General features: G+C 38.8%; 1 long non-coding RNA gene across 1 annotated transcript; it reads left to right on the top strand.

Annotated features, from left to right (window-relative positions):
- The first annotated feature begins 1,110 nt into the window (after positions 1–1,110).
- Positions 1,111–5,356, top strand: LOC135289453 (uncharacterized). Its single transcript, XR_010352205.1, has 3 exons — positions 1,111–1,213; positions 4,551–4,727; positions 5,026–5,356. It is a non-coding gene; the product is annotated as an uncharacterized LOC135289453 (long non-coding RNA).
- Positions 5,357–27,475: the final 22,119 nt, after the last annotated feature.

The following is a 27,475-nucleotide window of genomic DNA, read 5'->3' as shown; positions in this document are numbered from 1 at the left end:
CACATGACTGTCTGCTAACCCATCAAACCCTCCCAATTAACCAGAATGTTCAGCAAATGTACATTTAGAATTTCAGTCCTTGAAGAATAAGACACCTTTTCAAACACAAATATTTTTGGCCTTACAAGTCCTTAAAATTTCAAAGTATTAACAGAATCATGCACACAAGCATTCATGCAAAATAAAAACTACAAGAAAACAATTAGTTTGAAAGATATATAAAGTCACTGTTCTCTATTTTTTGCCATTATATCCAGTGATGAAATACAGTGTTCAAGAGAACTGATGAAATACAGTGTTCAAGAGAACTGCAAGATAACTAGACTGAGTCCAAAGAATAGCAACAAGGATTAGGGAGCTGAAAAACATGGTCTATGAAGAAAAAATAGAATATCTGGAGTTGTTAGACTTAAAACGGAGACATGTTTAAGAGGAACACGGTAACCAGTCTCCAAGTACAAGAAAAGCTGTTGCAAAGAGTAAAGGCAATCTTTGTTCTCCATGTCAATGCACTAAAAATGGGCTTAAGTTTCAGTTTGATTAAATTTCTGAATAGAATATATACTGGAGCACTGCTGTTGATAACTTAGTAAAGTTGTGGACCCTACACCATTCTTGGTCCATTTTGGACCAGCCATCTGTGGCTTTTCATAGACTTCATCTATTTTGCAAAAGTCCTACACCTCAAGGTGATCCTGGCTTTCAGTTCAAGTGCTTCAGGGTAATTTTTATCTACACTGATAAAAGACATCCTTCCCTCCACAGTTAACACCATGCCCATGCTATCTGTAGGTGTTCTCTGGGCCCTATCTGCTGTCCTTTATAGCTCTAAGATAATCTCTGTTTGTATGTTTCTGGTTTATTTCACATTTAATATATCTAAAAGGTTTCTGCAGTTCCTTATAGCTGTGTCTATTTACAGTATGAAATGCAGACCATGTGTTATGTTCCCTAGAGAGCAGCAGGAAAACATATGGCACTGCGTGAGGGTACCAAGGAGAACTGTACAGGGCAGAAAGGTCAAACCAGCACAGCCTGGACTTCATTGCCAAGAGACATGGTCTCAGAATGTTGTTCCTCCCAGGTTACCTTGGTTGCATCTGTGAGAGAGTGAACTGTGGTGCTCCAGCACACAACCAGTAAACAACAACTCTGTTACGAGGCAGATGATGCTCTGTAGGAGAGGATTGGTTTCAAAGTGCTCTACTAGCAGGTGGATTTTTTTTTTCCTGTGGTAGAGATGGCCTTTATTGACTTGTGTGGACTGCTCAAAGGTCACTCAAACATACACAGAGGTCTACAGAGATCACATAGGTTCCACAAGATCCCTACCAAGACAATTCTTTGTTCAGTGGGGTAGATTGTGTGTTATATACCTAACTTGATGCTTTGATCCCACTTAACAGTGGGTAATGGTTGTTGGCCTTCAATTCTGCCTTGGATGGCTTTTGTATATAGCTAATATATGCCCAGAAACTACAGAAAACTTATTCTGATTCGTAACAAAATTTTTTTTAAATCCACGAGAATGCAAGATCTCGTACATTAGCTTTAGTGAAGGATGTGAAAGTAAGAGCTGTTTGGATTCCATTCTATTCCATTTGAGTGGATTTCAAGGCTGCCATGCACAAAGAGTGCAGAGGGAGTGTGTACCTTACAACATCACCTCTGTGGGTCCCTCTGCTGCCTTCTACACCGGCTGTGCAGAAAATTCAGTGACGAATGCAGACGGGAAAGTTTGTCTGACAGCTTCACGTAGTCTCACTGCATGTGAATGGGTGCCTGATTTTTCTGCTCTAAGGTTGATTGAAATCATTCCCTTTTCTCAAAATGATTCAGTCACTTCACAGCAGTTTAAGCAGGCACTTCCCAGCATTTTCACTGGACTCACCATGTGGCAGTGGCTTGGTTGCTGCAATGTGCAGCACTCCATGAAGGCTTGCTTTTATCTCCTTACACCAACATTGATTTGCAGCAAACTTTTTCCCTGTTGCCCTTAGAAAAGGTGAAGTCAACAGCATCCCACGCTGGATCCAACTGCTCTTGCTCAGGATGTGAGAGCGTTGCTTTGTAATGATCATAATAAACAGAGAATCCCCCGCTAACATTTCCAACACACCATGCAGCTTGGCATTTTCAATATATATTTAAAACAACAAACCAAGACAAGCAAGTGCCTTTCCCAGAAATTGCCAATGTATGCTCCGAGATCTCTTGCATTTTGCATTGTGTCAGTCTGTGTCAGAGGCTTCAGGAAAGGTAATACAGAAGATGAATGGAAGTCTATCATCTCAGTGCCAAGATGAAAAAGTGACAGCTCATAATGAAAAGAAAAATAGTTTCCATTTTGGGCCTCTGTAAGTAAGAAAGTGACAGAGCCATGGGAACTGTGAGGCTGAAAAATGGTCCCTTTGACAGACATGCCTGTAAGTGAAAGTGCATGGGATATAATACTAGCCATAATATAGGGAATAATGATTATTTTAGGGATCACATGATTTTGAATAAATCCTTGACTACTCCATGGAAAATGAAACTGAAAGAAAACTGGCAAAAACTGCAGTTTCATTTACAGAATAAATGAACTAAGGATGTTTTTAGGTTTCTATATCTGTGATTGAAGCCTGTGAAAAGATTTCGGATATAACCAAAATGAGAGTCAAGAGCTTCCTGTAAACCTGAAATGGGATGGATTGCTCATTTTTTTTGGATAAGAGAAAAAAAACAAATTCTGTAAAAGAAGCTTCAAGTGAAGGTGAAGGGTGACGAGGGTGAAGATTCTGGTTATAAAATCTTTAATAAAACTTCTTATTAATAAAACCACAAATGAAATTTGCTTTCAAGTGAGGTGAAATAAAAAATATTTCTTATTTATGGAATTGCTAACTAAAGCAACATCTATTGTTGTTGGGGGGCAAGCCTATTTTTACAGTCTATATTTATTAATTATCTATGGGGGCAAGTCATACCTCTAAGCCATAAGGCTTAGATTAAAAGTGCTGTAAAATGCTTTGTGACACTCTTATTTTCTGTTTAAATGGGTGCTTAAAGTCAGTTTAAGGTCACTTGGGACTCTTAAGTCCATGTAAATCAACATAAGGCTTTTTGTAGGCTTCCATGTATCTGGTTTAGAACTGACTCTGATTAAACCAGTGTGACACCACCTGATTGCCAAGGCCTTGGGGCAATATTCACCCCTGTGCAGAGGGCCAGCAATATCGAGCTTAAAAGGGAATTACATGGTGCGTGAATTCCACCCTAAAGCATATTTAAAATAGTTTTCCCTGCATGGCTTCTTTCTTCACCAGCTTTCCTCAGGAGGAAAGGTTAATAAGAATAATACTTTCTCCTTCCACATGAGTGTCTCTTGTAGGATCTCAGTGAATTCTGAAGTTCTTAAAAAAGCATTTATAAATTTTACAAGACATTGCATGTAATTCTTTTTGCAAGCTCTTTCAGAAAATTAAAATTCTAATAAGAAAATGGAAAAAGAGTAAATAAAATTGATGCTTAGGTTTTCCATTTGAGTTTGGGGTTTTTTTCCAGATGAGGAAATTGAGGACCCAGATGGATCTCTGCTAGGAATACTTTGTGCTCATTTAGTGCCTTGTCTTCATGTAAAAATTAGAACCATCTTGCAATAGTAAAAATCAACTAGAAAAGTCTACTAACTTAAACTGGAATAAAATTATGGTCTAGGGAAACAGCTGAAAGTCACACCATGCACAGTGTGAAGATCCTTTACTGTGTGAAGATTAGAAGATAGCTCTTTGTCACCACCACAATTTTCTTCCTAGCTTTAAGAGATTTTTAACATAGCTAAACAGGGAAGGAACATGGATCCTATGGTCTAGCATTGAAAGAATTTAAACTTTAAGTGTGAAAAGAAATTTTAGGCTACTTAAAGAGACAATAACTAGGACAAATGGGATGAATTTAAGGAAAGAAAAGGCTGACAGTTACGGAAAAAAGCCTTTCCAGTGAGGACTATTAGACTGCAGGATAATCTCCCAAGGGAAGTGGTGAAAGCTCAGTTTCTTGAGTCATTTAAAACTGGACTAGACAAAGCACTCTGGAATATACTCCAGGGAGCAATCCTCTCTTGGCAAAGGGATGCACAAAATAACCCAATAGATCTCTCCCATCTTCCCTTCCTGTGATTCTCCTATTTCATAAAGCTCTGTGATTGAATGGATAGCAAAAAACTTTAACCCCTTTTTCAGAAACAGAAAGCATGTTTGACAAGATATTGTGAGAGGAAAATCCTCTAGCAGAGAAGAGAAAAAGCTGCATTTTTCATAGCAAGTTATCAGCTTTTCTCTATTTAGGGTGAAGAATTGTAAAGGATGGTCCAAGACTGCCTACTGGAAGGGTGCCATTTTCAGTACAAGTCAATGTTTGTTTCTCAGCTTCCCTAAAAACTCCAGTGGTATAGATATCACTCAGTGCTGTAGGTTTTTCAGGTTATTTTTTGGTTTTTATTTTCTTTTCACAAAAAAAAAAAAAGAAATTTAATCCCTAATAACTGAATTATTGTCCTTTTAAAACAGGATTGACTGGCTGATTTCAAGAAGTTGGGCTTTGAATGTACCCCATCCCTGCCCAGACTCATATTGAGAAGGAACTCCCATCCCTACCCTTGCATGACCCAGGCCCTGAATCAACGTTAGAAGCTATTGGGAGTGAGGAGATATTACACTCCACTATTCCCCTTCTCCCTCGAGCAGGTGGGGAAGCAATGGCCTTGGCTTCTGCCTTGCAAGACACCAGCCAAGGGCACAGAGCAGGTGCAGGTGATGCTGTAATCTGCTGCTGCTAAAACCATAAATTCCCTGCATCTCCTGCACCAAGGAGAAAAGTGGGTGGCTGTGCAAGGAGAGAGAGAAGAAGGGAAGCCAGGCTCTGAAAAAAATTCCAGAGATGGTCAGACTTCTGTGTAACTATTCAAAGAGCTTGAAGAAATTATTTTCTGTAATCATTAAGGTGGCGTTCATTAACATGCATATGTTTTTCAAAAATTTCCAGGTGTTGCTGCTCCTCTGGACCCCACTGTGAAAAGCTTGATGCAAAGACCAGCTCATCCCACAAAGTTTGGAGAAGGCAGCAGTAAAAATGGTTAGGAGTTGATCACCAAGATGGTACAAAAATTAACCAATTAATTGTACCATAAAGTATTGCTACTTTTTATTTACTCTGAAACTTCTCCAGAGACTCCAGTCTGAGCTTTTCCCTGAAAAAGAAACTAGCCCATACATTGACTTTCCATACATGAACTTTCAGATGACAAGTAGATAAAACCTGGTTGTTTTGGCTCAGACCAAGGATCCATCTGGCTCAGTATCAGAAGACAGAGGTTAATGGGGTGATGGGGTGTTAACTGAAGATGCAGGAAATGCACAGTGACTCTCCCTCAGGGTACCTCCCTCACTTCCTGCAACGTCCTGTTAAATCTGCACATAGAATCATAGAATCTTTTAAGCTGGAAAAGACCCATAAACATCATCAAGTCCAACTCCCTGCTCTTCACAGGACTATCTAAAATTTATTCCTATGGCCAGAGTGTCAACAAGATGCTCCTTTAACTCTGACAGACACTTGCAACATTTATTGGAAACAACAAAACTTTTTCAATAACTTTTTGAAATCTTGAAAAAAATTAACATCCATAATACACCACGGTAAATATTTCTAAATATTGAATACTTATACAACCACCTCTTTTTGAAGCTGTTTGTGATCAACTTAATTTGATTCTTTCTCCACCATCTTTGCATGGCAAAGACATACTGGATACAGCAGTAACTACCTCAAATCACATTATTTCTTATTTATGAACAAAAAAGTGCTCAAGTTTGCAATCATAAAAATGGTCTTTTGGGAAGAAGGTTTTGTTTATGGCACCCACAAGTAAAATAAGACACAAGTCCCAGTTCTACCTATATTTGTAGATATACCTTTTACAAAAACATGTGACTGAGGAAAGAGTCATTTTAGTTACATGGGTGCCAGTGGTGAGCACCAAAGTGCTGAGAAAACACTCATGGCTTAGACCTTGTCTTCCCTGGGATGACAGGCATGAAATTAAAAATTTCTTAATCTGAACTTAAAAGATATAAAAATTTGAAACTATTACTATTTACTTAAAGGATAACTCTGTTTCCTTTTTAATCGGAATGAGCCTTGATGATTCTGGATGATGTTTGAACTGCTTGAGCCTTTTCATTCCTTTCCAGTCAATGGGACAGAAAGGGTCTTCAGCAGCTCAGGCAAACCTCTACATTGGAAAATTTTGTATTGAAATTTCCATTGGAAAGGAAATATTTACTCAAGGGAGATGACCATTCTGAAAGACTTTTCAATGTCCTCTCTGGGATAAGACCTTAGTGGCATTCTCATTTAATTGTTATTCAAAAATATTAAATGATAGTCTTCTTTGTCACTGTTCAGCCTCACTGTTTGAGAAACATGCACTGTAGCTAGTTCTCTGTTGATCCTTGCTGTTCTGACAAAGCACAGCAAATCTGCTGCACTCTGTTTGTAAGGATTAGAGAAATGCTGCCCAGAACTGGAGTTGGTAATTTACCAGGAACCTGAGCTTCACGTTGGATTTGCGCAGAGCACGCATCTGTTACAGAAACCTAGCCCTCTTTTTGTCTTCAAAGCACTCTGCAATATTGAACCATGCTGAAAACTCCTTTGGAAAAAGAAACATGGGGCAGCTTCACTGACTTTCATGTGTTATAGCTGTTTTGTTTTTGATATGGATATGATATCAAAATATGGACATGATTTCCGTGTCTGAAGGAAAATCAACATTACAACTCTTATTTTTTTCAAAAGTAATCCAAAGTATTGAAAGTATTGGTAAAATCACATAAGGAAAAGTACATTTAAAGCCAGATTAGAATAACTCAAAAAGTTGTGTCTCACCACTAAGGACCATCAAAATTCAGTTTTCCATTGTTGACACAGAGACATGGCTAAAGACATCTCAGGTAAGTATCTCCAAGACTGACAGATCTTTCAGTTCTGAGACTTCTGCCACATGTCTCCTCAAATTTCCTGTTATTCTTTGCAAACCTGCCTAAAAGATTGGCCAGATCCTGCAGTTTTGGCAACCGAAATTTCCCAGGGTCTGAGTTTGCCATGTTTCTGATGATGACCTATGAGCAGCACAATGGACATCTCCAGCCTGCCTTTTCTGAAAGAAAATCACTATTCCTAAACTTTGCATTAGAAAATATATTCCATGCCACTTGTGGCAGCTGCAGTTCGTATGGATGATTGGTTAGAATGGATAAAAACAGATTTCCCAAACCAACTGTATTCAATGCAACATATTTTTCATATGTTTAATGGAACAGAAATTTTTATTTTAAGAGGCATTTATGAGCACTGCTAGCTCTCTGCCTAGGGAGTGAAGACCTGGTAGGGGGGAAAACTAGCAGGTGTAAGAATAAAATTAGTTTTATCATAAAATTGGAAAGGAACTGAGATTTTCTCTCCCTACTTCTGCTCTTAGCCACTGATGAAATACAGTCTTTAGTCACAAAAACATCCTCCTGTGCTCACTGTTTAACCCTTTTCTGGGGGGCTCAGGCTAATGTACTTTACTCCAGTGCTGGCACGAGCAACTCAACAGTGCTGGCATGGCAGCCTTCGATTTGAGCCAATACCATTAAAAAGAACAATTCTTCATTATCAGTCCTGGAAACTTCCTCCAGCAATCTGTGCTTCAGGGAGTCAGGGAGCATTTTGTACTTCTATGGTGAGTCCTTGCAGCCCCTCAGCACAGGAGATGAAACAGTCCTCTGTCCTCATATCCTGGTTCCCAGGTTAATTTTGGGGAGGATTAAACACTTTTCCCAAACACCTCCTCTTCTTTTTCCTTCCATTAACTGAAAGAATATGAACCTCTGATAGGAAAAAACCCTCTGAAAATGGATTTTCTGTCACTTGATTCCTATTATTATTATTTTGTGGAACAATGGAAGGCAATAGAGCCCCCATGTTTGTCTCAATCTGCATCTTACTTGAAATGTGTTCAAACATCACCTGTTAATGCCACCTTGCAGTCAGAGGGGATATATGCAGAGAGCATGAACACTGGCCTTTCTTCTGAGCATAAAGTTAGGGTATGTTTATCCATGTTGCAATGAGATTGAACAAGTGATTTAAATGAAAGAATTAATTTCAACTTGACTTAGACCCTTGTAACTATGGCCAATGTGATACGCAGTCTTACTGGAATAATTCTTGCCCAAAACATCAACCAAGGGATCTTATTAATGCAGACTGTCTCAGAATCATACCATAATTTCTGGGTTTTGTGAGCTTGAAGCAGTGATAAAAGCTCATTCTCTTGGTAGTACCAACAAAATTATTCCTTTTTGGTCAAACTTTAACAGGACAATTTTAATTCTAAATTTTCAGTTTTCCAAACAGAGGGAAAGGGTGAGAAAGAGATTACTTGTGCTTCATTCCTTTTTAAGGCTGAAGTTCAGATTGGGATAAAAACAATAACAACAACAAATTGTTTCCTAAAATCAATTAATTTTACATGCTAAAAAAATACAAAACTCCATATAGAAAAATGGAGAAACAATTTCTAACCAAATTGTAGAATAAATACATCAACAGTGGGAAAAATTATGCCTCCCAGCAAGAGGAGAAGGAAGGAGGAAGATGAGTAAAACCCCTGAAAATAAGAGTAGATAGAAATTGAGAGTCGTATGAGATGGATAAATAAACAACAAGGTTACAAGTTCACAAACCCACCCTGCAGGCACTATTAGGACTTTAATTTGCTTCAATCAGCAGCGTACGTGGTGTGTGTTTACTTCAAGGGGAACAGAGTCGATTTTCTGCTTCTGACTTAATATGCTACCAACATATCATGATGCCTGGCCAAATTCACCAAAGCATGTCTTTGCTGCTCTTCACTGGATTGTGCTCAGAGACACTTGTGGTACCTGTTAAAACACTTTAATGAATCTGATACTCATGAACGGTGCTGAAATGACAGCCTTGGAAATTGAAGTCTTCTATCAAACTACAGAACTCGCACAGTATGGATGAAAATACTGCCAGGTTCTGCCATGCTGTCCTCTCAACGTGTCTCAAATTTAACCTGGAAAAATTATTTCTGGTGGTAGCAGCACTTCAGCCTCAATGCCTGGTCATTTCTTCCTACTTCAGATATAGTTGCCAGCAAGTGTATGGATTATCTTGGAGATTTTATGCTGCAGACAGAAGCTGGGCAAGACATTTTCAACAGAATTATTTCTTATCAGAAAAAAACAGTTGCATTTGAATCAGAGTGTTCTGGGAAAGTGTTAAAATTGCAACATTCTCAAAAGGCAGGTGCTGAAACAAAATGGGGGTTTTATACATTTAATTATTTCTTTAGAATTAAATAAGGCCTCAATTGTATTATAATTATCCACATAATATGTCTTATATCATATAGATTTTGCTATTCTTGAAGTGAAGCATTTTATCTTATTGAATTTTATAGTTTCAGTGTTTCTAAAATGAGTAATATATTAATTTAAATAGCAAGGTCAATTTCAAAATAGGAAAATTTATTTTTACTGAAAAATAAAAATAGCCCAAAATATCTTCATTAGTGATTGGGGTTTTTTTTAAAATTTTTTCCCTGTTTCCTCATCTATACTTTTTTGTAGAAAGGGAAGAGAGCAACCCTGTTTCTATGTACTCTGTGTCAGGCAATAGTGATGTGGGAAGCTGGAGGGAAAGGAGATTTTGGGACAAATTTCAATTTCGGTAATGTTATGGCATTCAAGAATATTTTGGAAATATTGGAGCCCCATGTCAAAGTAGAAGGACAATAGTCTTACTATTGCAAATTATTTTTCTATTATTTATCAACTTTACATCTGTCCTGAATGCTTGAATCTGAGCTGGGTCTAGTGATGGCAGTAGCAGGAAGGGTTGTGATCTCCCACTGCAGGAAAGAGACTTCAATTTCTGCTTTCCAATGGAGATTATAGCAGGAGACGAGGAGAGGGTGGAGGACAGATCCCTCTGGTGCAGTCACAGAGGTGAGGGTGGGAAAGGAGGCTCTACTGAAACCCACACAGAATTAGCAATGAGAAAGTTAAGAGAACTCTGAAAATATCATCATGCTGATTGTGCAGCTCTCCCCTTGAAAAAAAAATATTATGTCAGCTTAAATGATAGGTTGAAAAAAGAAACAGAAGAAATAATCCCTTAAGGAGGTGTCTGAGAGTTGATACAGCAGACCTTTACACAGAAAAACAATGTTCATGGTGTGTACCAGCTGATAGCTATTCTCTCTTCTGACCTTTATCTTCAGGTACATGGACAGATCTGAAAACTCACTCGTGGCTTTTCCATTTGAGACTTATCTTTCTCTTCTACTTATCACATGCCTTCTACTTATCACAAAGCAGTACTTGGCCATTACCTTCATCACAGATAAAAGTATTATTGCGTTCTTGGTATCCTCACTCTCACTCTACTTGATTTCTTCAAGTAGATTGATTTCTTCAAATGACGTGCTACACAGTGTTTTGGGGTTTTTTTATAGTTAGTGAAACCTTGTGAATCTGCCAGCCTTTTTTTCATCTGACTGGTTTCTGAAATATCCTCTTCTGAGAGATGCAGCTTTCAAAATAGGCATAATTCTTGACTTGTGGGTTTCAGAAGAGAAATAATCTGTGAGCAATTAGTTCAAAAACAAAAGTGGCATAAATTGCACTATGGGCATGACTGACTCATTTTAGCTATAATTATCCCATTTGCTCCATTTTGCTTCTAGTCCTCCACTGCCCAGTTATTGTGGGAACCCTAGTCAGAGTAGTGCCTGAAAGCCGAAAACAGAGTAACCAAGAAGGCCAGCCCTGCAACTGTGTTTATTACACAGCATTTTTAACTCAGATGTTCAAAAATAATCTCTTACTTTTCCCCCTCCTGAGAAACAGGTTTTAAAATGTTTTTCCTTTATGTGAGATACAGACATGGCTGCCAACACAATAATGTTGTGGGACCCAATACCATCTGGAAGACTAGATAGCATGGTCAATTCCTGGCTAATCTTGTCAGGTCAACTGTGAAAAACTGACATTCTGCCATCAGGAGCATACCCAGATTTGTTTTTCCACACTTTCAGGTTTTTATGGCTCAGAATTGAGAAGCCTTCTTCATTACTTCATTAGGTACAAAGGCATCTCATAAGCAAGGTCACAGGCCCTGCACAGCTTTTATCTCCTGGATACATCCTGTCTTGTGGGACTGTACAAAACCAAACCACAAAGAGGCCTAGAATTGTGCTGGGTTGGTTGATTTTTCTTAAATTTTAAGAATGAATGTGAAGCTAGTGTCACAAGGTCATTCATTAATAAATTCCTGCATTTAACTCTGGGGCTGAAGAATGGTAGGACAGGACAGGACAGGAACAGGATAAGATAGGAGAGGATTTCTCAAATTCTCAAAATATGTTTTCAGATATGCTTTTTATCAGATAGCTGTACCAAAGGGACTGAGGATGGCGACTGTGCAGTTACAGAATTCACGTGCCAGGTGAGTTCAAGCACCTTTGACACAGCACGTGAACTGTTCTCAGGACTGATGAGACCAGCTCCACAGACACATGGAGTCACCTGGAAATGCTCAAAAGGTGTGTGGATGTAGCAGTTGGGATCATGGCATACTGATGGGCTTGGCATTACTAGGTTAAAGGTTGAATTTGATAATCCTAGAGGTCTTTTCCAAACCAAAAAATTCTATGATTTTGTGAGTCTAGGACCCTGACTATTTATTTGGTCTCACTGTTACCCAAAGGTTCAAACCATGTCTGTATTTTCAAAGACAGTTGTACATTCAACAAACTGAAAAAAAGTTTAACTCTTATACCTGCTATGTGGGTTACCCAGAGCAGATCTGGACTCCTGCCTCAGACCTCCTGATCTGATTTGTCAAAACTCCTCAGCCCATTTTTCTCCCAGTTAAACCCTCTGTTGCAGCTCGTAAGCAAGCACAGTGGATATGAGGCTTGGCTTCTCATCCTTCATCTGGCTACTGCATCAGTGCAGGACTTCTGCAGACCCTCCTTTGGGTTCATCACAGAGCACCATGCAGTTAAGTTGTATTTTAGGAACTTCTCTCCGTCCTAAATGAAGCTCAGGTCACTGTCAATGAGCTTTCTACTTTGGACAAGGAGTGACATCCCTCCTCCCTTAAGAACTGGGAGTCATTCTCTGCCTCAGGTGTAAGGAGATGGCAATTTGTAGCCTGGGGTCCTCTGTGGCATGACTTTTGGGGTCTAGCTCTGCAAGACTGTGCACAATATCCTTTTTCTCTATTTTGAAGCTATTTGTAGACTCTCACTCCAATGATCTATAATTGGAGTTGTGCTAGACCTAAATTAAATTCAAAACTAACTAGTAAACAGGTTGTTTTGCACAGGTATTTCATGCATGCAAATATCTATAATTATGCAGTAGTGTGCGAAATTCATACATATTTAAATATATGGCAATAGAGATGATGTTAATCCTTTCAAAACCCAGGCTATCTAAGAAACGGCTGAGTTAACATCACCTTGTTGTTCAGGAGCAACTAGATTATTTTTCTGCATTGTTATGTTTCTTAACTTGCTATGGTTGTTTCCTTTTTCCCTTCTGTTGCTCGTGGCTGATGAAACCCATGCAGATCTGAAAAGCTGCAGAACCGCATTGTCTGCATATTCCTTTTGCTGCTTCTCATCTGAAAACAGTACCTCCTGGCACCTGGAAAACCATCACAGATGCAGAACAGGTGATCTTTACAGAATGCTATTCAAAGTGAACAGTCTGCCAGGCCCATAGACAACAAAACACACTGCTGACTCCAGCTGGAGCGAGCGATTACTTTGATAACAAATTAAAACAGCCTCAGAAATTGGAAATGAAGGAGCTGTGCAAGGATGAATAAACTCCTCAGATGGCCCCAATTTTGTGCAAGTCTATCCAACACATGTGCTATAAATTGGTGCTCTTCATTAATAGCTACTGTTTAGACACTAACATCTTTCAAAAGGACGAATCAGGATCTGTCTCCTTTCACAGTGCTAACTTCCATCCTGATTGAGGAGACTATTTTCTCTTAACATGTTCAGAGCACTTCCTTGGGATCTTAAAAATTCTTTATGTGTCATTTTGCTTCTTGCATATGCAGACAATTGTAATGCTCAATTTAAAAATGTTCATATATTTTCTGTCTATGGGATTTTTACAGCACTGGATAATTCCTGGATGATTACTGTTTTTAATAACCACATAATTACTGTATTAATCAGAACTGTCCTATTGGCTTTTGTGTGACACAGAAGGGCAGAAGCAAGATAGAGATAAAGATACTCTGTATTTAAAAGATCCCTTAAACATTTTCTTGAGTTCACTTTGCAACATTGCACACAAAGAGGTCAAAACACTGGAACGGCCTTAGCAGATATCAGGAGTCCATGGAGCCCAGTGCCTTTAAACAATAGCCAATTTGCAATAATTGGAAGCAGGTATGATATGTGAGGCTATTTCAGATGACAGCTAGCATGACAGAGTGCTAACATGGGAGTATCCAGAACTCCAGGTAAGTGCACTGGATCTTGTGAAGGGGCGCATAAACATGGATGAGACCCATCTTTCCTCAGTAACTGATGTTCTAAAAAATGCTTAATTATTTCTGAAATCAGAAAAAAAAAAAGAACAGAAAATTGCTACAGATTCTGCAGGAAGCAAATTTCCAAAATACAATGCTTGACTAATTTGGTGTGCTAAGATGAAAACTTCTCTAAAGTTGGAGGCACTTCTTGTTTGGTGCACTCCATACAAAAAATTCTGAGATGGATACATGTATCTACACAGCAAAATGCTTTGATATATCACAGAATCATAAAATGGCCTGGGCTAAAGAGGACTTTAAAGATCATCTTGGTCCAACTCCCTGCCACTGGAAAGAACACCTTCCACTGGACCAGGCTGGCTAAGTCCGCATCCAACCTGGCCTTGGACACTCCCAGGGATGGGGCAGCCACAGCTTCTCCAGTCAACCTGTGCCAGGGCCTCACCATCCTCACAGACAATAATTTTTGACTCATGTCTGATTCAAATCTATCCTCTTTAAATTTAAAACTCCTAATACTGTTTGCATGTGTAAGAAGTCACTGTCCCTCTTTTTTATCATCTCCCTCTAAGGAAGGGGGTAGTGAACCTGGAACCTTCCCTTCTCCAGTCTGGGCAGACCCTGCTCTCTCAGCCTGTGTTTGTTGCACATTCATGTCAAACTGGAGGGGCAGAGAGGATAGAGGGGTGCCCAGCTGAGTCTGTGTGTCCATCTCCAGGGAACAGAAAGGGCAGAAGCAGATCATACTGAAGCCATGAGGACTCACTGCAGATCAGCTGTGTTTGAAAAGAAGCTTGAAATAATCAAATGCAGCCCCCTAAAGCACTGTCAGTTATGACTAAAAACATTAAGGAGTCCTCTTTACTTATAGGAAATGAAAAGCAACCAGTGTTTAATTCTAAGTCATTACCTTTACCAGTCACTTGTAAAGATTAAATTTGTCAAAGACAAATTTCCTTTCTGTTTTTGATATCTGCTTGAGCCCTTTATATTTCTTCTTAGGACACTTGGCAATGCCTTTTCCCAGCTGCTCAGTTTTCCTTCACTGTGAGCATACATAAGCAGGCAAGATGCTCAGTGTTCACTATCTGAGCCCCACACCCAAGGGGCATCCTTTAATGGATGTGAACCCTGAAAGGAAGGTTACTTTCATTAGTGGGATTAGGAAAACATCCCCTGGCTTGGTTTGATCATCTCCTAGTTGGGTCTGATTGCATGAATCTGAAATGGAAACAGCACCTCTTTTTTTTTCTTTTCTTTTTTTTTAACTGACTTTGATGGACAGATCCTTTTTATAATGTACAAATAATCTTTGTGACCCTGATAAGCAGGTCTGATGATACTCAGCTGAGTAATGTACCAGAACTGAAATTTCCATCTACTTGATGTTTTGCATAGGGCTTTTGATGAAGTCACTGTCACCTGCTATTAACTTAATATCAAGTCTTAATAGGGTCCTTTTCTTTCCATCTTCACGCTGTTGGGGTCCGAATTAATTACTAAGGGGGGAAAAAAATCTTCACATAAATCCTTAAGCTTCACAGGAAAGAAAAAGTTTCCAGTGCTAGTTGAGATCTAAAGGCTTATTAGGAATGTCTGTCTCAACCAGACATCAGTACTGCCCTTCCCCTTTCACATACCTTTCCAAGAGACACTTAAAAATATGCTTAGCTTTAGGCTGGTGCATAGCTAAGTGCAAAAGGATATCTGATGTATTTGAAGTTAAGCACATGCTTAACCAATTTGCTCAATCAGAGAGATATCCTGGCCAGAGAAAACATCTTCTTAACGTTTCTTTATGTTGTGTCTCCATCCACAGCCTGCCTGAATGCTCTCATCTTTGCTTTACCTCACAAACAGGAACTGGCAGCTTTAGAGAGATTATCAGGGAGATTGACTTAGAACTGAAGGGCACATGATAATGGAATCAGATTTACCTGCAGATGCTAAATTCTTTATCCTTGGAGACTCTGCATGGGTAAAAGGTATTAAAAAATGAAAACCCTCACTCCTTTTTAAAAGGAGCATAGCTCTAATGGTGTATATATCTCAAATGCATATATCATGAATATATACCAAATTATAGAATATTAACAATGGTAGATATATTGATTTTAGATGAGTTACTTCACTCTGATGCGTCTTATTTTGTGAAGAGTTGCATTGCAGCTAGGGTCATGCAATTAAAATTATCATTAATGGTAATAGGAAGAGGAAATAATTTTATTTTGTTCACGGAAAAAGCATACTTAAAACATAAATTTGCATTGCAAAAATATTTTAGTATTGTTCCTTCCATTTCCCTCAATGCTCGAATGGCCAGGGATTTAAAGGCAGCTATAAATAGCTGAAGTGTGCTCTAAGCCTCTCCTTTTTTTGTGCATTTCCAGGTATGTTGTATATCTAAAGAGGAAATGAGTGACAGCCCAGTCTGCAGCCTGTTTTGTGGAAATATATGGCATGTTTCTATTATGAGGTATTTACTGCTTCTCAATTCTGAGCTCGCTTTGGGGGTATGTTTGAATTACATACTTCTTTGCTGTAGAGAGGGATAATTTCACTGAAACTAGTGGAGGCAGGCTTCCTGGCAAACAGACTGAACTTGATAATTTTCCCTCTTATCTTGGTGATGCTATTCATTTGGCATTTTGCAGATGGGGAAATAGAGACATCGCTGTGCAGAGGGGCTTTGTCAAAATCTTTCTCATCTCTCTTCCAACACCCCTTACATTATAGCAAAATAGGAAATTACATGTTTAGAGCACTCTGCCTGTTCTTTGACAAGCAATAGTCTCTCCAGAAAACTCCACAGAGTCTAAGACCAGTAAACACATCACTTCCCATAGAGAGAAACACCCTGGCTCCTGCAACAGTGCCTTCAAATCAGGTTTAAACCTTTGATGCCATGATGGGGGCTACTGGATGTTACCCAAGTGTAAATAAAAGGTATTGAGAATTATTTTCCATTAGAAACATAGCTCCTCAGGAAAATGGGGTTTGCTATATGGAGCAGATGACACCCACATTTATTTACTTTTTTTTAGGCGCTGCCTATTGGGGCATATTCTCTGCTTCACTACAGAAGTTTAATTCCCTCTCAAATAAGATGCCAAATGCTGAAAAATACCCCCACAACCAAAAGAAGCAGCCTGCTTTGAATGCAACCTTGTTGTCTCAGGGCAAGGTTGTCATTCCCACCCCCAGGATCTGCCCAGGAAGGTGACGGGTGCTGAGCAGAGGGTAAAACACAGCTCTGTATCAGGGAGAGTGCTGGATAGTGCCCTCTGTACCCAGCTCTGAGGGCACAGAGACTGCCAGCATGCTGCTGGTACACATTTAGCTCAAGATAAGCCAGAAATCTTTGCTGGTTTGGGTATGCAAAGAGTTCCTGTTTTTTTCAGGTGCTCTCACAGAAAATTGTCTTTTCAGTTTTCCTGGGTTGTTGCAATGTCAGCTTGAGCCTGGTCCCATCCAGCTGCATCAGTCAAACTGAGCTCCACAACATGACATAACCTGACACAGCTGACACAGCCAGGTGTTACAAGCCAATGGACACCATGGTTCACAAACTATTCAAATTACTTTCAGATACATATCCTACCCCTCTGCTCAAATCCTTCCCAGCTGTCTCCTTTCTCAGCTCCATATGAATCAGGGTTGGAGGAAAGAGAAGCAGGGGGAGATGGGGGAGGAAAGAAGAAGGTGGGAGAGAAAACATCCTTCCAGGCAAAAATAAGAAAAAAACAAACTGAATTCTTGCAAACCATATTGCCTGAAAAATTAACTCTTTGAGGGAGGCTCACCACCATCTTGGAGACTCTTTTAGGCTTTTTATGAGAGGGTTTTAAATATACCAGTAAATATATCAGAGGGTTATAAATATATCAGCTGTAAATGCACATCCTCTAGATTAAACACTCATGCCTTGGAGTACTGTATATAATAATAATAATAATAATAATAATAATAATAATAATAATAGCAGTAGTAGCAGTAGTAGCAGTAGTAGTAGTAGTAGTAGTAGTAGTAGTAAAAAAAAACCCCAATCTCATGTTCATGGGCTGTCATAACATTGAAGACTTGGAGCAATTCCACAATAAAAATAATCAAGCCTAGCAGCACCAGAGAGAGAGGCAGCCAGCCAGGACATCCACCCATGGCTAGGCACATGCAGTGGCTCTAGAAGTTGTGTCCCAGTGAAACCAGTGAGAAAATCCATAGGAATTACTGCCTGACAGCACTGGCCTGGGGTGATGTTGGCCCATATCAAGGCAGGCCACCTCCATCTTGCAGAACAGAAAAGATGGGTTGCAGAGTTGAAGTGACTTGATGAAGGTCATACAACAAGTCTGTGGCAGAGTCAGAAATTCAGGCATGAATTTCATTATCCAGATAGCCATCAATCACCTTGGGGGAAGGGAGAGGTTCAAATGCAGAAAGAATGGCTGGATACCCAACTTCCAGCGAAGGTCAGTGAGAGCTGAATGCCTCATGTCTCCCATTACCACAGAAATCTCCCCCTCAGAATATAAGTGCTAAAAAAGGCCACCTCCCTCCTGAATATAAATCTCTGTGATTCTCTTTTCCTCTTAATTATAATGGTCTGAATCAGGAGGAATAGGTTGGCAGTCAATGAATTTACACCTCCTTAGTCAAAGAGCAGAATTCACCCTACAACCTTCATGACTTTGCTTTAATGTTTTGTCAAAAGCAAATAAAAATATGGGTGAAACCAGCACCCTAGGCCATTAAGCAGAATTTCTGACTGGTCTTTAATGCAGCACGTGTAAGAGAGCCCACAGTCCTCCCTCAGGTTTGTGATCCTTTTATCTACTACAGACGGCCTCTGTGGGATGCATCTCTCTGTTCCAATTTATTTGTGAGCAGAGAGGAAGAGAGAAAGAGGGAGACACTGAGAAAAAAAGAGAGATGGAAAGAAAGAGAGAAAGGAAAGAAAGAAAGAAAAGAAAGAAAAGAAAGAAAGAAAGAAAGAAAGAAAGAAAGAAAGAAAGAAAGAAAGAAAGAAAGAAAGAAAGAAAGAAAGAAAGAAAGAAAGAAAGAAAGAAAGAAAATAGAGAAAAGTAAGAAGAAAGAAAAACTAAAAAGTTAAATCCCAAATGTTAGTATCTCTAATTTTCTATATCCATTTCCTTAAGAAATACAAAGAAGCAAAACAAGCACACAAAAACCCCCAACACCAACATTGTCTGTGGAGCAGCTGAGCCAGCTGAGCACAGAAAGCAGTGTACAGGTGTCTTGTGCTGCTTTTATTCCTTGTATAATAGGTGCCTACTGGAATGGGAGAAAGGGCATGAGAAGCTGTCCTTGTCTTTGCAGAGCATGAATAGCATTTATCTCAGTGCAGTGGGCATCGCCAAGTTGGGTTTTTGTCAACCTGTCAATTCTTTTTTTTTTCTTTTTTTTTTCCTTTTTTTTTTTTTAAACAGAAAGCAGAGTTCAGTAAATAAAGATAAATGATTGTGCTCCTTGTCTGCAGACCCTGGAGCTAAACTGAACAGGCCTCTTATGGTTTGGACCTGCTTCATTGACTGTTCAGACAGCCCAGTAATACGACAGATGTACCCAGCCGTTCCCTCTTCCCCGCTGTCCATTAGATTATGTTCATTTTGTCTGAGATGCCATTATAAGTCTCAAGGTCAAATAAGTCACAGAGAAGAAAGAGGAGGACTAATTTTTTTTTCCCTGCCGCCCTCCCTGCATAAGGACTCACTCTCAACTTGCAAAGCAGATCATCTTTTAAGGTGCACATACAGCTCAGCACAATTTATTGAAATAAAATGCAGGTGTAACATTCACCCGGAGGCACGACAGCAGAGGAGACTTCTCAAGAGTGATTTGGACAGCTTTCCTAAATTTCTAATTAATTATTTTTAGGTAAAATACATTAAGAGAGAGCTTTCAAAAAGAGGAAATTGGGAAGAAAAAAACCTGGACCAAATATACAGGGAAGCAGACTGCAAGGTCTGAAGGCTTTTCAAGGCACACTGGGCAAGTTATCACACTCTGAACAGAGTAGTTCCAATGTGGAGATGGGAGGAGGGAAGAAACAGCAGCAGTGATGCAAGAGATTCCTAAACCCCCAAACTTGTTAAAAATGCGGGAATTAATTTTTTTCTTGGATTCTTTATTCTTGTGTCATCCCAATGGATTCTTACATAGTGACTAGAGATCTGTATCATGTCTGTAACAATAAAACTAAACAATAGTAAACCAGGGACTGAATTTCTCTTCTTTATGAATATATTTATATTCTTTAAAGAAAATTAAAGAGTGGCTACTGAGGAGCACCAAATAGGACTGTTTATTCAGTTAGCATATTTTTTTTTTTTTTCCCAGAGCTTGATTTTCAACAAGTTGGAAGAAGTTCACTTATTTCTTTGATTTTTGGACTGTGCTGATACAGAAAGCTTAAGTAATAAAGTTTATGGTTAGGAAAGAGGCTTTTTTTTTCCTTTTTAAAAATAATTTGTATTTGCCTTTTTTATTCACTCTCACTGTGAGCAAATAGTTGCATTTAGCAAGAAACAAGATAAATACTTTTTAGGGAAAAACAATCAATAATCAGAATACCCATCACAATCAGACAAATAAATAAACTAAAATCCACAAAAAAACCCCACAAAAAACTATGACAATTTAAAGTTCTACAGCTCTTTTTGTGATCTCAAAATTGACTTATCCGCTATATCTGAGAAGAAGAAAAGCACAGTTATTCAGATTTAGCTGATCAGGAATAGAGAGATTAAGGGACATAGCCAACCTGAAACTGGTTGATTCCAGCATAATCTGGAACTAATTCTGTTTCTCCTGTGTGTCACATTTAAATCCTTCTGTTGGACAGTCTCCCTCTTCAGACTGAGGAGAGGGCAGACATGAGACAAGCAAGCTGGATCCAGGACAGCTCTGAGTAACTTCATTTTAAACGTGAAAATAATAGGTATTCAAAAGTATGTTCAGGAATTAATTCATAAGGGCAAGTTCTAATGTTCAGGGCGTGTTAGAGGAACCAACCAGACCCAAAATCCCATAGTATCCAACAGCTCAAAACACCTCCAAGCCTGGTCCTATAGGAGATCAGAGTAAGAACCAAGGAAATACAAGGAGTAGAGAGCTGTTTCAGAAAAGAAGCATAAACTACTATATTCAGATCAAATTTAAGTAACTTTTAAAGTCTACCATGGTTCAGTTTTACTTTAAAAAAAAAAAAAAAGAAAAAAAAAAGAAAAAAAAAGAAAAAAATACAATCACTGAACCAGAAGCATTCCCAGAGAGAGAATTCATGCTTGTGGCACGTAAAGCTGCTCGTTCCTGCCTGAGCTTCCCCGGGCTGCTGAGTGCATCAGGGCAGAGCTGCACAGGGAGGCTCAGCCCGCCCTGCCCCTGCTCCGAGTTTGCCAGACATAAACCAGTTCTTGCCCAAAGCCCCATAACAGCACTCCTCTGTAGTTTGAGCTAATAAGTCTTCCTTTGTTAGGACTGTACAAGCAAAGAAGCCTGAGGGAAGCAGGAGGAAATGCTGAGCAACTGAGACGCTCCCTGAGGCCAGCCCCGCACTCCAAAAATGCAAAAGGAGCTGCTCTGCCCTTTCACAGGTTACCACGGCCATAACCCCATGATCTGGTCAAGACATTGCTCTTCCCCCTTTCCACTCCCCATGGGAAGTCTTAACACTCATTTCTTTGCAAGGCTATTTTGGTCTTTGCAGTTACACGCTATGGTGATGAGAGTAGATTATTCCTTAGGGGAGTGAGGAAGGACCGCTTTGTAGACACTTTCCTCACCCTCTGCATGCAAGATTAAACACAAGTTGATATGAAGTATGCAGGGTTAGAAAGAATAGAGCCATAAGATTTTTAAAATATGAATCCACTCAAGTGAAACATAGACTAAAGTCTTGCAAATGCATTTTTGAGTGTGCTGCATTACTTCCCCATCGAGAGTTCTCCACATGATCCCTTGAGATATGCGGTCCTCTGAAGCCTGTAAAATTATTCTAATCAGCATTTGCTTAGCACTTCAGAAGTTCTGGCAAACACAAGCTAATTAATTCTCACAGTTCCCCCAGAGAAGGAAGATCTCATTTTGTTGATGGTAGCACAGAGGCAAGGATAGTATAAGTGACAGGCCCAAGGCCATATTTTGGGCTGGTGTCTGGAACAAAATCAGAAGTTTGGGACTAGCTACCAAATCAGGCCAACCCAAACCTTATATGACTCAAGAACATCAGATGTAACCAAGGTATCTCTAAAGTCAAATAACTTTACCTTGTGCTTAGCATTAAGTGAGTCTGACAGCATTTCTGCCTGCAGTTATTCAAAGGAAGATGCTTCTGTTCACCAAATGCACAGGGAAGTTGTACACACATTGCAGGAACTCAAAATGTAGAGATGTTTTGGCTGAGAGAACTGTATCCATTACCTCTGCTGCAGGGAGAATAATGTGAAATGGAGAAGGAAAGAAAACAGTGCGAAAGGCAGGTTACGTATCATACTTTCTTTTCATCAGCTTCTGCTTTTTGAATTTATGAAAATATTTTGGGTGGGCTTTATGTTTTTTCCCCTTGGTATGTGACAGATTTCTGGTGCCAGAAGCACAATTTATGGAAAAGAATAAACAGTCATCATTCAGCCTTGGGCTGGATGGGGATCTGAGCAACTTGGAGTGGTTGAAGATGTCCCTACTCACTGCAGGGGAGTTGGAGTAGATGGACATTAAAGATGCCTTCTAGCACCAACCATTCCCTGATTCTGCAATGCTGTGAAATCAGAAGATATCCAGAGTGTGTGATGCATGATTGGAGCTATGAAAACTTGTGATGGGTTGTGTAAGGCACATCATATCATACCTACATCAGGATCATAAATTCCTAATTTTTAGAAATATTCAAAAATATTAGAAAAGCAAACACAAAGTAAAACTCCCATCAAGGTGATATAAAGTAATATAAATATAATTTGTTCTGAAAAACTCTGAAACGGGCTGTTTAAAGTTTTTCATGGAAATGGATTTCCTGACTTACTTCAATCCCCTCTCCGTGCCACCCCCCCCCCAACCCCCATTTTTCAAATAGCTTTCACAATTTTGACTAAACAGCCATTGAGGCATGTCCTTTGTGAGTAGACAGTTGAGCAAAAATTATCCTTAGTGTAATATGTATTAATAATTCCTCATTCTGGTGGCTCAATGTGATGAGTGATTCCTAGAGGAATCTCTAAGAATTGCATAAGAGAGGATGAGAGTTTTAACCAGGAACAGAAAGGTAAATGGAGGGAAAAAAACATCCCTTTTGAGAAAATGAAGGGGAAAGGAAAAGAAGGAAAGAGGGAAAGGGAAAGGGAGGAAATATTCTATCAATGCCTGCATTTAAATTTGGGCTCAAAGCAAGAATTCTGAAAAACATATGTTATAAATATCTGGGGAAAAAAATCCTTGAGTATTTCTAATTATTTCAAAACTTTTGTTCACTGAAAATTTTCTATTTTAAAATTCTTTATCTAACAAAAAAAGAGTGAGCAATATAATTCTTACACAATAATGTTATTTTTGTTGTCTTCTGTTTTTCAAAGAAGCAAGTCAATAAAGTCAGCCCTTTTCTTTCAACAGTTATCAGTCAAATTTTTTTTAAGGGGTCAGGGTCAGAGACAGACCCATTATATCTTTAAACTTCCATCATAGGGATTATTGTGATACCACTGGCTTACATCTCCAGAAAACCCTGCAAACTTTGACTCACTTTGTAAGCACCTTTTTGCATCTAGAAAAGCCCTGCAATAAAACTAGACTGGAAAGAGAAGGGATATGAAAAGAAATGTAAGTTCATGAAATGAAAATTATTTTCCCAAGGCATGCTATATTAAAGATTGAATGAAAAAATGTATCTAAGTTTTCTGGAACTTTGTGCTATTTCCATTGGATGACATTTCAGTGTTTTGTTCTTTATCTGCATTTTTATTTTTATTTTTATTTACTTTTTTTCTCCTTTTTTAAATTCTTTCTCCTTTTTTTTTAATTCCTTCTTATTTGTTTGTTTTTATTTCTTTTTCCTGTTTTTCCCTGGATACACTGGAAAAATTACAAAATTGCATTCTTACACCCTTGTTTTATACTACAACAGCAGTCAGAACATGTTGGAAAGTACTGCCATGTGGTGGGTGCTGTCCTGTAATGGCTGTGGTTGGAACATGGAGACAGGGAATAGTGTAATGCATGAAACTGGAATATCTTGAACACATGGGAGAACATGAGAGGAACTGGAAGCATTACACTCATCTCCATAAATTTCCACTTCAAATTGATATGTGAGCACTACCTAAGAGATTAGGATTTTTTTTTTTTGTCTCTGATATTGTCTTTGTCTCAATTTCTTCTTCTTTTCCCTAGTTATAATGCTAAAGAATTCCTCTGCCTCTTGTGATATTATTTCACCTTTGTGATGTCAGAGCTAATTACAGCTGGCATATGGGAGAAGCTGGATTTTGAAGGGGTGATGTTCTGCTGCAAGTGGCTGCTAGGAGAAAAGTCCAGCCAAACTAGGGAAATGAACTAAACAATTTTTCCTACAACAGGGGTGAACACCATTTGATGGAAGCAAAACTTCAGCAGACTCATATTAGAAACTGAAAAATTATCTATGTCTCAATCTTTTGAGCAAAAATTAACATCAATGAATGCTTGATGCATAATAACTACCCAGTGTTTTCTTCATTATGCCAGTAGTTTATGAATCCAAAGAGCTGCACTTACATCATGTAATTTGTTTTCCTGAGATGACTCGAAGAAGAAAAATGTCAAGTAATTATATACTTGTTACTCTCAAGAATTTTCATTTCAGGCTCAAGATGAAGACTAATACAAGAATTTGGGAAATAGTCTATAATTTCTGTTCACTTATTTGATGTAGTTTACCTTTATTGCTATGGGGTTTTAATTGATAATTCAATAGAATATTTATATTCTGTCTTGAGGTTGCTGCACTAATTCTATTAATTCCTGGAGTGGCTACATGACATTCTGTTCGAATCATTATTTTCTTTTTAATAGAACATAGCAACAGACAGCAAGTGATTCAGCATACGGTAGATTGTTCCATTTATTGAAAATCAAGATACTGTATTTGCTCTATTACAATAATGAAGTTGATGATTTCCAATCTGTTTAATAAACTGTTTCTGCATTTGAATATTTATATTAAATCAACCAGCTGGTGAGATCACATCAGTGTTTTTACTCAGAAATATATAATGATTATTAGCCCTGAGCATATTATTTGCTTTTTTTTTGTCTCAGACAGGATGGCAGGAATTTTATGACCATCCCATGCAAAGCAAAAACTTAGAGTTCAGCCTTAGCTTTTCAATTCTAAAGTTCCAACTACAGATATTTACAAAACTGCATAGAAACATCCCTTGGGGAAACTGAGGCATAAGGTAATCATAGAGCAAATGTCTGAATGGTCTTCAATCCTCTCCACCCTCCCATAGCATCCCACATTTTCCCTTAATCACTTGAATGATTTCTCTCAGTCGTGCAGCAATAGGAGCAGTTTAACAGGGGATGGTGTGATGTGGTGTCATCAAGCCCACTCGCCCTTGACACAGTGCTGTTGGTCATTATCAAGCTTTATATCCAAACCTGTTGCCCTGATTTTTTAAAGTTTTTCTAAGCCTTCTGATATTTACACTCTTGTAATGAACTTTCTCACACACTTTATATAAATAACTTATTGTTTTGCTTTCTTTCATGGAACAGGAGAAATTTGATGGGCTGTTGGTTTGTTCAGTGTCATTGGAGAGGTGGCACTGTCACCCTGCAATCCACTGTCACTTTTGGAAATCTATACATGTTAGAGTCAGAAATTAAAAGTATTTTTTTAGCTTGAGAGAGAGCTGCTTGTTTGCATCGTGCTATTTCTTGTCCTACAGTGACACAATCCCCCCCAGCAGTAGTGGGGCTGGAATAAGATGATTTTTAAGGTCTCTTCTCTTCTTCTCTAACCCAAATCACTCTGTGATTGTGTGATTTATGCGGGCAGGTTGTCAGTAACTTGCAAACAGGTGTTGGTCACAGAACATGTCAGAACTTCTGATACTTCACTTCCTCACTCTATTGGTGCCCCAATCCCTCCACACACCTTGACCTGGTGCTGATTCAGCCTGGCATAACCTCCTGTGCCATGGCTTTAAACATAGGAATATTCCCACACTGAAGCCTGGAATTTGAGACTCCAGATCAATGCAGTCAGTGAAAACATATATCAAAGAGGCAAAATTTTGTTGGTAGATGTAATTCATTGGGTGTTTGGTGGTTTCCACCACTGAAAGACAGGACAGATGGGTATGCAAGAAGCAGATACAATTTGTTTTACACAAATTTGCTAAACAAAAGAGCTATGAGAAGAGTAATGATGAGTTTTCAGCAAGCCATCGGGGGACTGGAAGTAGCAGAAAAATCTTATTATGTATAGATCCACAGAGAGAAATAGCAGAGCAGTGTTTTGGTCCTATTTCTGTGCCCTTTCCAAAGGAGCCTACGGACATACAGAGGGGTGGAATTGGCAGAGCTCTAAAGAAACTTAATAGGGTTATAGAAATTACTCAAAAAACCCTACAGGATGTGTTAGAGAGTTATTTCTTCTCCACATATTTCTTTGAACCATCTAAATAGAAGTATATTTCATTGTATGTTTGCTTTTACAAGGTGGTTTAAAAAATTATATGAGAAAGTTTGTAATTTTCTGTGAAGCCCTATAGGATTTTTCCATAAGGGAAATATCTCTGTGTATCTAATACATGCAGGATATTACACAGCACAAGAATTCCTAATGAAAAATTTAACTCTTGGTACTTCCTTAAGCACTAATGAGAGAAACACTTCTTAGGAAAATGTGCAAAGCATCCAGCAAAGTGCTACCCTGGATAACACTGTGACACAGGGAAAGAAGCAAAACAAAACAAAGGAAGCAGTCTCTGAATATTTAAGAGTTGATCTTATGACTTATCTCTGTATTGACATTTTCAAGCTAAAAAACATTTGACTAAAGGAAAATGGCTAGCTCTCAGCAGCAACAGCAGCATTCTGCCAATTTCCTAGCCTAGAGGCAGCATGCAGAAAGAAGTAAGAGCAAATGATATATACTTTGATGTAAGGTGTAACCTGGGAGGAGTGCCAGCCAAAATGGGGGGAGAGAGATATGAAAAATTAAAGTGAAACAGCAGAATAGGTCACTGACTGTAGGATGGAGTTTAATCTCTCAGTAGCATTAGTAATCACTCAGTACCATTTTAAGAACGGAAGGACAACGGGGAGAGGGCATCAGAAAAACACGTGACTCATTGTTCTGCTGGTTTAAAATAGTTTACTTTAGATGGCTTCAAGTAATTAAGGGAAAATTCAGTCTCTAACTAGAAGAGAGATTGTTAAAGAAAGTTTAGCAGGGGAAAGAAAAAAGAAAAAGACAAAGTTCATTGTCCCAATTAGACGAGAAGTGTTCTCCTGGTGAAAACCACCCAAGAAAACCTGGAGGGAAAACAGGGAGCAGGCATAATCACAGTAACGGCTCAGAGAGTCAGACTGAAGATCAATCTGGGAAAAAAAATACACATTGATTTATAGCTTCACAGACAAAGGCAAATGATGGGTAGTGTAAATCACATCAGGCACAAATTTACCATTATTGCTATGCAGAACTAGGAAACAACACTGTCAGGATGCTGAGGCTGTTAGTGGCAACCTTAATCCTATGAACACTCAGTAATGTGCTGATGTAAATAAATCTTCTGTCTTCAAAAAAGCCTCACAGGTTTAAAGGTAA

This window comes from Passer domesticus, chromosome Z (genome assembly GCF_036417665.1).
Source record: "Passer domesticus isolate bPasDom1 chromosome Z, bPasDom1.hap1, whole genome shotgun sequence".
In the NCBI taxonomy this organism is placed as follows: Eukaryota; Metazoa; Chordata; class Aves; order Passeriformes; family Passeridae; genus Passer; species Passer domesticus.
The sequence above is the reverse complement of the archived record's forward strand: the minus strand, read 5'-3'. Positions and strand labels throughout refer to the sequence as shown.